Below are 13023 nucleotides of genomic sequence, written 5' to 3' on the forward strand. Positions count from 1 at the left end.
GGGAGCAACCGCATAAACGGCCAAAGCCGTAGGTGCGGCACGCGCATCGCAGAAGCGGGCATGTGGTCCGCAGATGCGGAAGAGGCCAACTAAGTGAGAGCCGCATCTACGAGGCTTTCTCTGCAGATGCGGTCCTAGAGCCACAGAAGCAGAAGTCCTAGAGGCAGTGAGGTTCATTTAATTCACGACTTGGGCCATTTTTGACCCATTTCTTTCATTTCTTGGGCGATTTTGGAGCATCTTAAAGAGGGATTTTTACCTAGTTATTGGAAGTAAGTGATTTCTATCCAATGTAAGTTAAATACACAGATTATGGGTAGATTTTAACATATAAAATAGTGAAAATAATGGGTTTAGACAAAAAATCTAGGTTTTGATAAAAATGGGATTTAGCCACGAAAATGGTTATGGGACTGGGTCAAAATTTTATATTTGAGTTCGTGAGGTTGTGGGTAACTAGTTTTTTCAAATATTTTCGCAATACGAGCACGTGGGCCCGTGGGTGAATTTTATGATTCTTTCAATATGGGTTGGAAAAATTACTCTAATAGTTAGAATACGAACTTTTGAACATATATTGATTAATTTATATAATATTTGACTAGTTTTGAATTATTCGGCACCGAGTTGAGGCTTTAGAATGAATTGGAGGCTGTAAAGCGATCTTTGAGACAAGGTAAGTCTTATACCTAACCTTGTAAGAGGGAATTTACCCCATAGGTGATTTATATTAATTTTTTCTTCTAATTGTGGGGGTTACGTACTCGCGAGGTGACGAGAGTCCGTGCGTAGCTACTAATTATGCTTATGTCCGGATAGTTTAGAACCCAAATCATAAAATATTTGTAATATTTATACCCTACCTGTTAATTTAAGTGTCTAAATTATATTGGAACATGATAAAGGAATTGTAAAAGACTAAATTTCACTTACTTGAGTTTTAGCAAGTTACTTAACCGTTAATAGAAATTGTGCTTCTTTGTGTATTAGCCTCATAATAACTTTTAAATCGAATGTTCATAAAGTATCCTCTCTTCGTGTGGAGCGGGCCAAATGCCTCGGCAGTAGATAGATGCATCTATGGTTCATGTCACACGACCCTCCACAGTGTACACATTATTCTGGATTGGGCCGTACGACCTCGGCATAATCGTGCGTGATAGTACTCGGAGCTTAAATTATATTTGATATTATTTTATGGCCTGAGAGATTTTATATATGTGTGTGTGTGTGTGTGTGTGTGTGTGTGAGAGAGAGAGAGAGAGAGAGACAAAAACTGACTTGGGATTTACCATTTGTGAAAGAATCATTTATTTCCTGTTTGTTATTGAGTTACTATTATTATTTACATAAACCATGCTCATTTAGAATTTTTGTATTTTCATTGCTAGCCCGTAGTAAGTGTTGATGTTGATCCATCGTCACTACTTTTTCGAGGTTAGACTAGATACTTACTAGGTACATGTTATTTATGTACTCACGCTACACTTCTGCACTAAACGTGCGGAATCTGAGGCAGGTGCATCTAGCGGGCATATCAGCGCGCACCCCCGTTATTCCAAAGGCCTAGTGGTGAGCTGCTTCCTGAGCCGTTCTGCAACACCTAGAGTCTCTCTTTTGTATCTATTTTTCTGTCTACTTTATTTCAGACAGCAATTAGAATTTTGTATATTCTACTAGTTGCTCATACACTTGTGACACCAGCTCTTGACACACATACCAAATTTTTCTGCTCCTTAATTACTTAATAAATAGAATTTAATTACTTGAAAACTTATTAAAAGGAGCAATCACATGGCTAGTTCATTGTTGTCTTGCTTAGCGGCGACGTTGGGCGTTATCACGGTCTATAAGAGAAATTGGGTGGTGACAAAATTCTTTCACAACATACCATTATATTTCTACTTGTAGGCATATACAGAAAAATATAGCCCTCATAATTCATATACATTATATATAAGATAAATTTCAAAGATTACCCATAGGAGGTAATATTGAGAATAAGTCAAAAGGTACATAGAGGGGGACATATATCTGACCTCATCAAAATAAGATAAACAAAATCCATCTTTACAATTTGACTTATCCCTAGAGAAGCTTAAGTAAAGAGGAGGATTGCCCATTTAACATTTAAGGTAACAAAAAGAAAGCTAAGTATGAAACTTAGAACCAACATAAGCTTTCAACCAGGATCAAAGATGAAGGTGTTCTTCCTCACCTTAATTCTAAAGTTTGGTCTTCCTAGCTCATCATTCTTCATTGAAGATGTAATCTACCTTGGCAAGTTTATATCCCCAGTGAAAAACTGGTTCTTTTTATCCTTTTCAGTTAAGTTGGCTAGAAGATCTGTTGGAATGTTGCATTCTCTAAAGGTGTGAATGAATTGAAATTATCCCTCTAAGTTCATTGACTGAATCTCTTTGATCTCCTCCTTGATTTGCCACGATGTAGAGATTTATTCCTTTATCATTTCAAGAACAAGTAATGAGTCTGATTTAATTGTTAATCTGTTGAAGTCATGGTCTAAGAATCATCTCATCCCAATTTTAATTGTCTGCACCTCAGCTGAATTATTTGAACAAGAACCAAGATGCACAGTGAATGCTATGATCGTATGACCAAGATGGTCTTACAATATTCCACCACCCAGGCACTACCAGGATTTCCTTTGCTGCATCCGTCCACATTTAGCTTGAATTCACCAAAAGAAGATTTTTTCAACTTTACTGGAGTAATGCTTAGCTTGGGTTTAATTCCATTAACCATTTGAATAATTCTGGGAAAAGTCGAGTTAAAAGATAGAGATGGAAATTGCGCAGAAAGCAACATCTGCATAAAAAAGGTTATTTTTTAATGATTCTGCCCGTTGTGCTACTAATTCTCTCATATTTGAAAGTGCATCTGAACTTCCAAATTTTTCAGCAAATAACAGATGGAAGACACTGTAGTATCATCTCCTGAACTTTGTTTTGAGGATTAACATGCCACCATCTAATGATTTTGCCTCTTATGCCTCCTGTAGATTGCATATTCAATCCACATGCATCTTAAAATATTTCCAAACCTTTCCAGCAATCATACTTTTACAAAAAAGATGATTAATTGATTCAGAACTGCTATTAGTACAATAATAGCATTTTGAAAGATCATGCACACCAAATTCAACGAAAAAAATCATATGTGGCTAATTTATCATTCAATAACCTAAGAATATGGAATGACACTTTGAAAGGTAGCTGTAACGACCCGGCCGGTCGTTTTGAGTATTATAACCCCGTTCCCTTATTTACTGCTTAATTTATACTTTATAGTTATTTTATGACTTACCGAATTAGTGGGTTCGGGTCCGAAAGGAATTCAGAGTGAAATGAGACACTTAGTCTAATAATTGAAAATTTAAGTTATAAAAGTGCATCGGATATGGATCTATGTGTAAATGATTTTAGATTTGAATCTTGATGATTCTAATAGCTCCGTATGGTAATTTTGGGCTTAGAAACGTGTCCGGAATATTATTTGGAGGTCCGTAGTGGAATTAGGCTTGAAATGCCGAAAGTTGAATTTTTGAAAAGTTTGATCGGGGGTTGACTTTTTGATATCGGGGTCAAAATCCGATTCTGAAAATTTGATTACTTCTGTTATGTCATTTATGACATGTGCGCAAAATTTGAGGTAAATCGGACATGATTTGATCGGTTCCGGAGTCATTTGTAGAAATTAAAAATTTTAAAGTTCATTAGGCTTGAATTAGGGTGTAATTCATGGTTTTAACATTGTTTGAGCTGATTTGAGGGTTCAACTAAGTCTGTATGATATTTTAGGACGTGTTGGTATATTTGATTGAGGTCTCGAGGGGCTCGGGTGAGTTTTGAATGGTTAACGGATCAAAGATTTGGACTTGAACAACTGTTGGAATTTTCTGATATCTGATGATATTTTCCTTCTACCCGATCGCGTGAATGCATCTACGATCGCATAGGCTTAGTTGGTCAGTAGGGGATTTTGTTCTACGCGATCGCGTGGGGATATCTGCCATCGCGTAGGGTTAATATAAGGCAATGGCATTTTGTGCTTCGCGGTCGCGTGGAGCGGGACGCGATTGCGTAGCTCTGGGATTGGGTGACTCGCGAACGCGTGAAGAAGGTCGCGTTCGCGTAGAGTAAGTGGAGCAGAAATAGAAGTCACGCGTTTTGTGCTTCGCGATCGCGTAGAGTAAAATCTAGGCGATGAAACATTATTCTTCGCGATCACGTAAGAATATTCGTGATCGCGTAGAGCAAATGTCTGGGCAGAGAGTTTAAGTTCTGAACAGTTTTTGACGGATTTGAGCACGGGAAGAAGCGATTTTCGAAAGTTTTTCAAGAAAAACAATGGGGTAAGTGTTCTTAACTCAATATTGGTTAAATTATCTGAATTCATGATTGTTTTTATCATTTAATTGGTGAATTAAGTTGGAAAAGTTTGAAAACCCTTTTAGTTTAAATTGAAGATTTGAGGGTCGAGTTGGGGTCGGATTTTGATAAAATTGGTATGGTTAGACTCGTAGTTGAATGGGCTTCCGGATTTTGTATCTTTTGTCGAGTTCCGAGACGTGGTCCCCACAAGCAATTTTTGAGCTAAAATTCGGATTTTTATGAAAAATTAGCATTTTCCTATGGAATTAATTTCAATAAATTTTATTGACTAAAACGTATTATATGTGACTAGATTCGAGGCATTCGGAGGCCGATTTGCGAGGTAAAGGCATAGCAAGGTAAAGAATTTCACGCTCTGAGGTAAGTAACAATTTTAAATCTAGTCTTGAGGGTATGAAACCCCGAATTTTGTATCATATGATTATTTTGGAGGTAACGCACATTCTAGGTTACGGGCGTGTGGGCGTGCACCGAAGGGATTGTGACATGGTCCGTCCCGTAGAAACTGCAAAGTTGAATAACTTGTTGATAATTATGTGTTCTCTATGTGTTGTGAAAATTTGACTATAAGTCATGTTAGAAACCATATTTAGGATATATGTTAGTATTGTTGGGACCCACATAGGTCGTGTACATGTTGATTTATCTGCTTAAATTATTTTTTGTACTCAGTCACAATTTACTTGATTATTTTGTCTCAGTCTCTATTGTTCATTATTGTTGTGTCATATCATTGTTGTTTGGGCTGATTTTATAATTGTTGAGAGCCCGAGAGACTGTAGAGCTTTATGACTGAGTGAGGTTGAGGGCCTGATTGTGAAATATTATACTATAGCACGTGAGTTAGCCGTGCGGATCCTTATATAGCACGTGAGTTGGTCGTGCAGCACGTGTGTTGGCCGTGCAAATCCTTATATTATACTATAGCACGTGAATTGCGTGCGGATCCAGATATTTATATTATGGCACGTGAGTTGTCCATGCAGATTATAGTGCTTGGGCTGTAGGAGCCCCTCCGGAGTCTGTACACCCCAGTGAGTGCGGGTACCCATTGAGTGTGAGCGCTGAGGGGTGGGAGCCCAGTGAGTGATTGTTGTCATGAGAGGATGTACTTGTTTTTCATTGGTTGATGCACTTAGTTGCTATCTGTTATTGTGGTAAAATTTTTGAAAGATTCTATATCCAGATTAAATGAACTTGAATTGTATAAAAATTGATTTGACTTAAACTGCCGCATTTGAAAGCATGTCTATTCTTTGCTGGAATTACTGAAAATGAATTATAATTGTATAGCTCGTCACTATCTTTAGTTTCTTATTTATTATTGTTACTTGCTGAGTTGGTTGTACTCATACTATACCCTGCACTACGTGTGCAGATTCAGGTGTTCCCGGATATAGCGGGTGTTGATTCTTTCGTAAAGTTGATTTTCAGGAGATTTTGAGGTAGCTGTCGTGATTCGCAGACCTTGCCTCTCCTTCTCTATCTCTTTGTTTACTGTATTTGGTCTTAGACTATTATAGACCGTATTTTCCAGACTTGTATTCATATTAGATGCTCATGTACTTATTGATACCGATTTTTGGGAGTGATATATTTGAAATTTTGAGATTTCTTCCGCTTAATTTAATTATTTTATTTCATATTTAAAAAAAATGGTGGTTTATTAGGATTTTTGGCTTGCCTAGTATTGATATAGGCACCATCACGACAGGTGAGATTTTGAGTCGTGACAGAAGCTTACTATGCCAAATCTTTGAAAGTGTGAGTGATGATCATTTTGATTTTCTAAGGGTCTTCCAGGCTGATTTTCTTGAAAAGGAACTATTGTGATTTGCAAGCCAAATAGGTTGATCGTTCACTTCATTGGTGATCTTAATGGACTGGATATGAGACACCAAATTAGATGGGAGAACATCATTGAGCTTTTCTAGATTCTATTGGTTGTGTGATACGAACTCAGACACTTTAATCTTCTTAGACTTGTTGCCTTGATCAGTTACTTTGGCCAGTGCATCTTTGTATGTCCAATTATCTCACCAAAAAGAATTGGATCTTCCCTTAATGAGACCAATTTGTTTAGGGGAGATGATTTTGTTCATCAAGGGGACAACCTAGTATTCAGCAATTTGGATATGATTTCGAAAGTGAAGTTACTTAGGCTAATAGGCCTAAATTCAGTGTATTGTTGTAGGTTATCAATCTTCGGAATAAGGACAAGATATGTATGTGTAAAAGATCTTGGGAGCTCACTTCCAGAAAAGAAATCCAGTATAACATTGTATAGATACTCTGCAATAATATCCCAGCAGTGGTGAAAAAGATTCCCAGATATACCATCTGGTCCAGGTGAGCTATTGCTGCTCATGGAAAAGACTACTTTTTTCACTTCATCTATGATAGGAATGGACCCAAATGTCTGGTTATCATCGTTATCTATCGCTCTGGGAAGCCGTCTTATTATAGAAAAATCTCTGCATATGATCTCTTGTGTGAACTGCTATTCAAAATATTCGACAGCTTCCGCCATTATGTCATCCTTATTCTCAATCTAGGTGCCATCCTGTTTTTTAAATTCTTGTTAACTGCAACTTCTTCCTTCTGGAGTTGATAACAAAGTGAAAGAATTTAGTGTTATTATCCCCCTCCGAATACCACTTCAATCATGCTTTTTGCCTCCAAAAGGATTCTTCATTCTTAATGTGCCTGATAAGCTGAGCATTCATATTGTTGTAATCCATCATATTATTTTCTGAATTATCATTCAAACATCGATCCTCAAGCTCTTCAAGTCTATTTTGTAGTTCCTTGATCTTGTCAAAAATATTTTCAATAGAGTTTTTAGACAATAAAAAAAGATTCTTACAGACATTCTTAAGTTTGAGATGAAATTTTTACATAAGACCACCTTCTACTTGAATCTACCAATCTTGTTCAACTACTTGTAGGAAGCCCTCTTGATCAGTCTAGAAATTTAAGAATCTGAAATATTTCTTAGGCTCCAATTGAGGATTAGTTGTAGAGATAAGCAAGGGAGCATGATCAGAACCAGTTCCGACCAAATGAGAGACTGAAGTATCTGAATATCTATGTAACCATTCTGAGTTTACTAATGTTGTGTCCAGCCTTGCCCATATCCTGCTAGGAGCCCAACCATTACACCAAGTGAAAGGATTGCCAGAATATTCAAGGTCCAACAAACCACTGTCTACCATACAGTTGATGAAAGGAAGGCTTTTAGATATACTATGAATTTTACCCCATTTTTTCATCGGGATCCATATAGTAGCGGAGTCAGGATTTTTATTAAGGGATGTCAAAATATAAAGAAATAAACTCACCAAAAAGTCAAGGGGTGTCATTATATAATATATATATATTTTTTTAAAAAAATTACCGAACTAAACAGTATAATTTTCTGACGAAAGGATGTTGGTTGACACCCTTGGATGCATGTGGCTCCGCCTCTGGATCCATAATAGAATTAAAGTCTCTGGTAACCACCCATGGTGCAATCATATCTTCAGAGAATGAACTGATATTATCCCATAATGATTCCCTGAGATGAGCCTTATAGTTGGCATACAAACTCAAAATATATAAATCCTCTTTTCTAAGTAAACTCAAAATATACTAGAGAGACAAAGTACATGCCTTTCTCATATTTGAATTAAAAATCAGACAAACTCTTGAATAGTATATCCCACTCATGATAGCTAGAAACCATATTATAACATTATCCAAGTGAAGCTAAACAAAAAAACAAAAAGGAAATAAATGAACGAAAATTAACTAAAACAAAATAAATGAAAAAAAAACAAAAGGGAATTTCTGTCTTTATTTTATTCTATTTTCCTATTTGCGTTTGGTCTCTTTCAATTTCTGTCTTTACTTTTTTCTATTTTTCTATTTGCCTTTTTCTGTCTTCTATATTTTGAAAGCTACCAAACATAATGCGACTGAGACTGTCTTAAATATAATTAAAGAAAGAATTGCCTAATGCTAAGAAATTCAGTGAAACTTCTTATAGATATATCTTTCAAAAAACAATTAATAAGTTTTTCATCTTAAAAAGTTACTTTTGAAAATTAAGGTTTCCCCCAAGACTTTAATATATTTTTCTTAATATTTTTTTGGTTTCCCACTCCAGTACCCCTTTGGGGCCCGACTAATTCGAATTTGTGTCTGAAAATTTCACTTTGGGAAGTAAAACGCTCACTACCAAAAACAATTTCATATGCGGTGCTCGAAACGGAGACATTTGGTTAAGGATGTGAATGAGTAATTATTACTTCGCCCCAGTTTTTTGTGGTTTCTAATAACTTTTCTTACAGTGGTTGAAAAACAATTCATGGTTACAGCTTTTTCCTTAAACATCTACTTTCCAAATTTGGTATAATGTGTTATTGGGCTCTTACTAGCTCTATTATAATGTAATTTGAGAGTTAGGCCCACTTTGTTGGCATGGGTGTTTTGAGGTTAAAGTAAAAAGGGATTTTTCCTTCCTATACAATTTTTGAAACTTATTTGTTAAAATTATCTTAATTTTATATATTACTCGTTCTAAATAAGAATTACTTATAAATTATATACAATCCATTATTAGTGCCTTAAATTAGGGGATTTAGTTACACCATTTTTCTTTTTTCTCTCCATTCCTCTTTTAATAAAATTCCTTCCACGTGTATTACCTATTTTAAGCCTTAAAAGGGAGAATTCCAGTGGCTGATTGGCCAACCTTAGGTCCGGCGAATTACAAAATTTTATCATCCAACAACTTTTAACGAGTTTAAAATAATCTCTGGCATGATAGAGAGCCACTTCAAATATGATATTGAATTTGAAAATGGAGAAGCTAGCCAGATTGTGCAAAAGTTGGATACGATAGGAGCACACGCTGATTGTTGACCATTGACAGCCATTAAAAAGCTTTGAAGCTATGAAATTGAATTTGGGTTTTCAAAAATCATTATTTGTTTGGATTGGGTGTTGTTGCAAACAATTGAGAATATTGTTTGGAGTTTATATCTCAATTTTGAGGGTGTTTGGTAAAGATTATACTTGATTTTGGCTGAATTTCATATTGAAACTCGAATAAGAAGAAGAAGAAAAACACATGACATACCATGTACTTACGAAATTGTAGACAAGTTGTAGTATAATTGTATGTAAATTGTATTCTGTTGTAGTTATATATATTTTTTTATTTGAATGTTGTATAATGTATGAATCATTGTATAAAATTTGTATTTAAGTTATCAATACTATCTTTTTACATAAAGTTGTTGATATGTATCAAATTTGTCCAAAGATTTTACGAGGTTAATAACTATCGTGCGGGGCTAGTAAAGTATTCTGCTTCACTTGATTGGTTAACTTACCAAATACACTAATCTATCACAAATTAACAAAACCTATTTAAATCAGCACTAATCTCCTCTTTCTTCTTCGGGTAACAATGATTTTATATGGTGTTTGTGCACATATTTTAAGATAGTTTATGATATTTTACAGTGGTGAGCTGTTGTGGCGCTTTATTTTTTACTATTGCTTAGGGTTTCTTCTTTTTCTTTTTCTTAATTGAAAGATGAGTTCGTTAGATTTATTGCTGTTTTGAAAAATTGATGAGTGGAGTTTGTTCTTGATGATATTTGGAGGTTATGTTTCAAATTTGAGCTAATTTGGAGTGGATTTAGGTATTAAATCGTATATTGGATTGTTAAAATTCGAAGAACAAATTTCTGTTCCTGGCAAATTTGCACTTTAAGCCTATTTGGCCTTAAGTGCCTAAAAATATTGGTTGCACTTCAGACCTTTTGGCCTTAAGTGCATATGAAGTGCATTTTTTTTCACTTCAGACTTATTGTCCTTAAGTTCATTAAATCATGTTGGTTGCACTTCAGACCTATTTGGCATTAAGTACATCTGAAGTGCAATTTTTTACTTCAGACTTATTGACCTTAAGTGTAGAAAAACGTTTGTTGCACTTCAGACCTATTTGACCGTAAGTGCATCTGAAGTGTAATTTTTCACTTCGCACTTATTAGCCTTAAGTGTATGAAACCATTTGTTGCACTTTAGACCTATTTGACCTTAATTCACTTCAGACTAATTTTTTTTTAATATCAAACTCGATAAGCCTAAAGTTAATAGTAAAGTGGGTAGGGTTGTAAATTTTTTTGTAAAATGAATATAGATTCAATTGTGACCCCAAAACGAGGTATAGATATAAAAGCCCTGGGTGAAAGGCTTGTACCACCCACCCAAATATTTGGTTGTTAAATTTTCACATCCAGTATCCCATGTGATGGCAGGCCCATTAGATTAAGAGGTTATTATGCCATATAGATAAAGCTATAGCCTACAATAGGGGAGACACCAAGATATAGAAAGTGACTTATCAATTTTGTTTCCCAATCTCGAGATTCTGCATTTTCTTTTGAATAAATTGGTGTTCGAACCAGCTTAATTAATCCTACCCGTCCTACCCGTATACGTGCATCTTAATTAATTGTAAAAAGTATTTATTATCTCATGTCCGTGCAGATACCGAATAACTCTATACACTAAAACTTAATTGAACATATGAAAAAAAAATGAGATAGTATTTTTTGACTCTATCACAGTACGACCGTTAATGAATCCGTCATTGATTCATATGTATGAGTATTAATGATTACTCCAGCAAGTTGACATCTGACCACGAATTTATATTGTCGGCGGTACTGCCTGCAAAATCTCTAACATGCCAACAGTTACAAGAAAATGACAAACGTTTTGGGTTTTTATATTGTGAAGAGTTACTCATCTAATTTATTTGCGTGTTGATGCATTGATTCGTAAACAGTAGTCCTCTATAAGAATAACTAGTAAAACTCGAGCAAATAATTGATGTTGGTGTAATTTAATAGCTACTATATCACAAATTAGTGCAGGAAGGGCTTGGTTACATGCAGTGATGTTGCAGAACTTCGCTGAACCCTGAACTCTAAATCCTAAACTTACAGTAATTTAAAGAAGTTTGGGAAAATGACGAGAGAGAGGGAAGTCGAGTAGTGTAGCAGCAAGCCAACACATTCAAAAAGTGCAAATTGAAAAAGAGTATTTTCTGAATTCTGGATCTTAAAAATAAATTATTCAATACTTTTATAAAGTATAAAGAAAATTTTGAAAACTAAAAAATAAGCAGAGATAGGCCATTTATGTACAGAGAAAAGTTGGCATTTCATTTAGAGACACAAGTGTTAATAGATTGTGCATAATGTTAGAACGTAAATGCCCCAAGAAAAACGACTAATAGTGCAAGTAATATAGCTTAATCAGAATTTTTCTACTCTCTAAATATTTGTTAACTGTAGAAAAGATAACTATACCGACAATGTTTTTCTACCAGTCAATGTCATTCACTCATTTGGTGATGGCTATATCAAACGCGAAAAAAAAAAAAAAGTGGGAACCATAATTTCGCATCTGCTTCTCTTTTTTCGATTATTTGTTATTTCTTTAGATTAGAAGATCGTCTTCAATCCTGAAGAACCAAATTAAACCATTTAGTTTCAATATTTTTCTCTATGTCAGCCTTCTTTTTATTCATCTTGGTCATGTGTATTAAATTTTTTAATTCTGTTGGATCCTACTTATCTCATGATCGAGCTTGTGTAAGTAAATGATGTCTGGTGAGGGCAATAGTAACACACTGCGAGTGACGGAGTAAGAACCCTTCTCACCTCTTACGAGTCGTTTGACGAAAAATACTTTCTAAATGAGATAAAAAAAAATTGAGATCATCGATCTCTTTCTTTAAAGATTAGTATGAGTGGATGTTTGTCAATAGTGTAAAAATACTTCCTGATGTCAAATTCTAAAAATTAGCAAGAGGTTCCCACACTCCTTTGATCTTTATTAGGATGGAGTAGAAGCCTCGATCCAAGTGAAAATGCGATATGCCTGAAAACTCAAGATAGTAAATGAATTCGAGAACCATTCTAATCGATTCTTTCGTGATCTTTTCTAGTGTTGTTCTGAAATCTATATTAGATGATGGGCTCCATTCACCTAACAATACAACCATTTACTATCTTCTTTGAATATTTCTTGCATCCAAAAAGTAATCTTCCTTTATGTTTAAAGTTGGTGTCCCATTTTAGTTAGTCATTTTGGGCTTGACAGTACCCCATATATTGAGGTCAATAAGAAATATATCCTAGGACGAAATGATTTACTATGTCCACTTATAATTTGAATACAAGAAAATAATCCTTTAAAAATTTCATGTACGTTATTTACAAATCTCCTAGTTTATTTTTTACTATGAAAAATGTCACATAACTAAACATACATAATAGACGACAAAATCAATCTCAGAAATGATTTCATATGCGTGTACAATTTGAATAAAAGAAAATAATTATACAGAAATCTCCCATGTTCGGTCAAATCTTAACAAGAAAAGGAGAGGAAACCACTTCCAACTTCAGTATCAAACAATTTTCCTTACAGTTTTCATCTCCCCCCCCCCCCAACCCACCCCAAAAAAAAAATCAAGTTTGTCTTCTTAGGTATACTTCCTTGCATTGAGGAACGATATCATTTACAAAAGTTATGTTTA

This window comes from Nicotiana tabacum, chromosome 23 (assembly GCF_000715075.1).
Source record: "Nicotiana tabacum cultivar K326 chromosome 23, ASM71507v2, whole genome shotgun sequence".
In the NCBI taxonomy this organism is placed as follows: Eukaryota; Viridiplantae; Streptophyta; class Magnoliopsida; order Solanales; family Solanaceae; genus Nicotiana; species Nicotiana tabacum.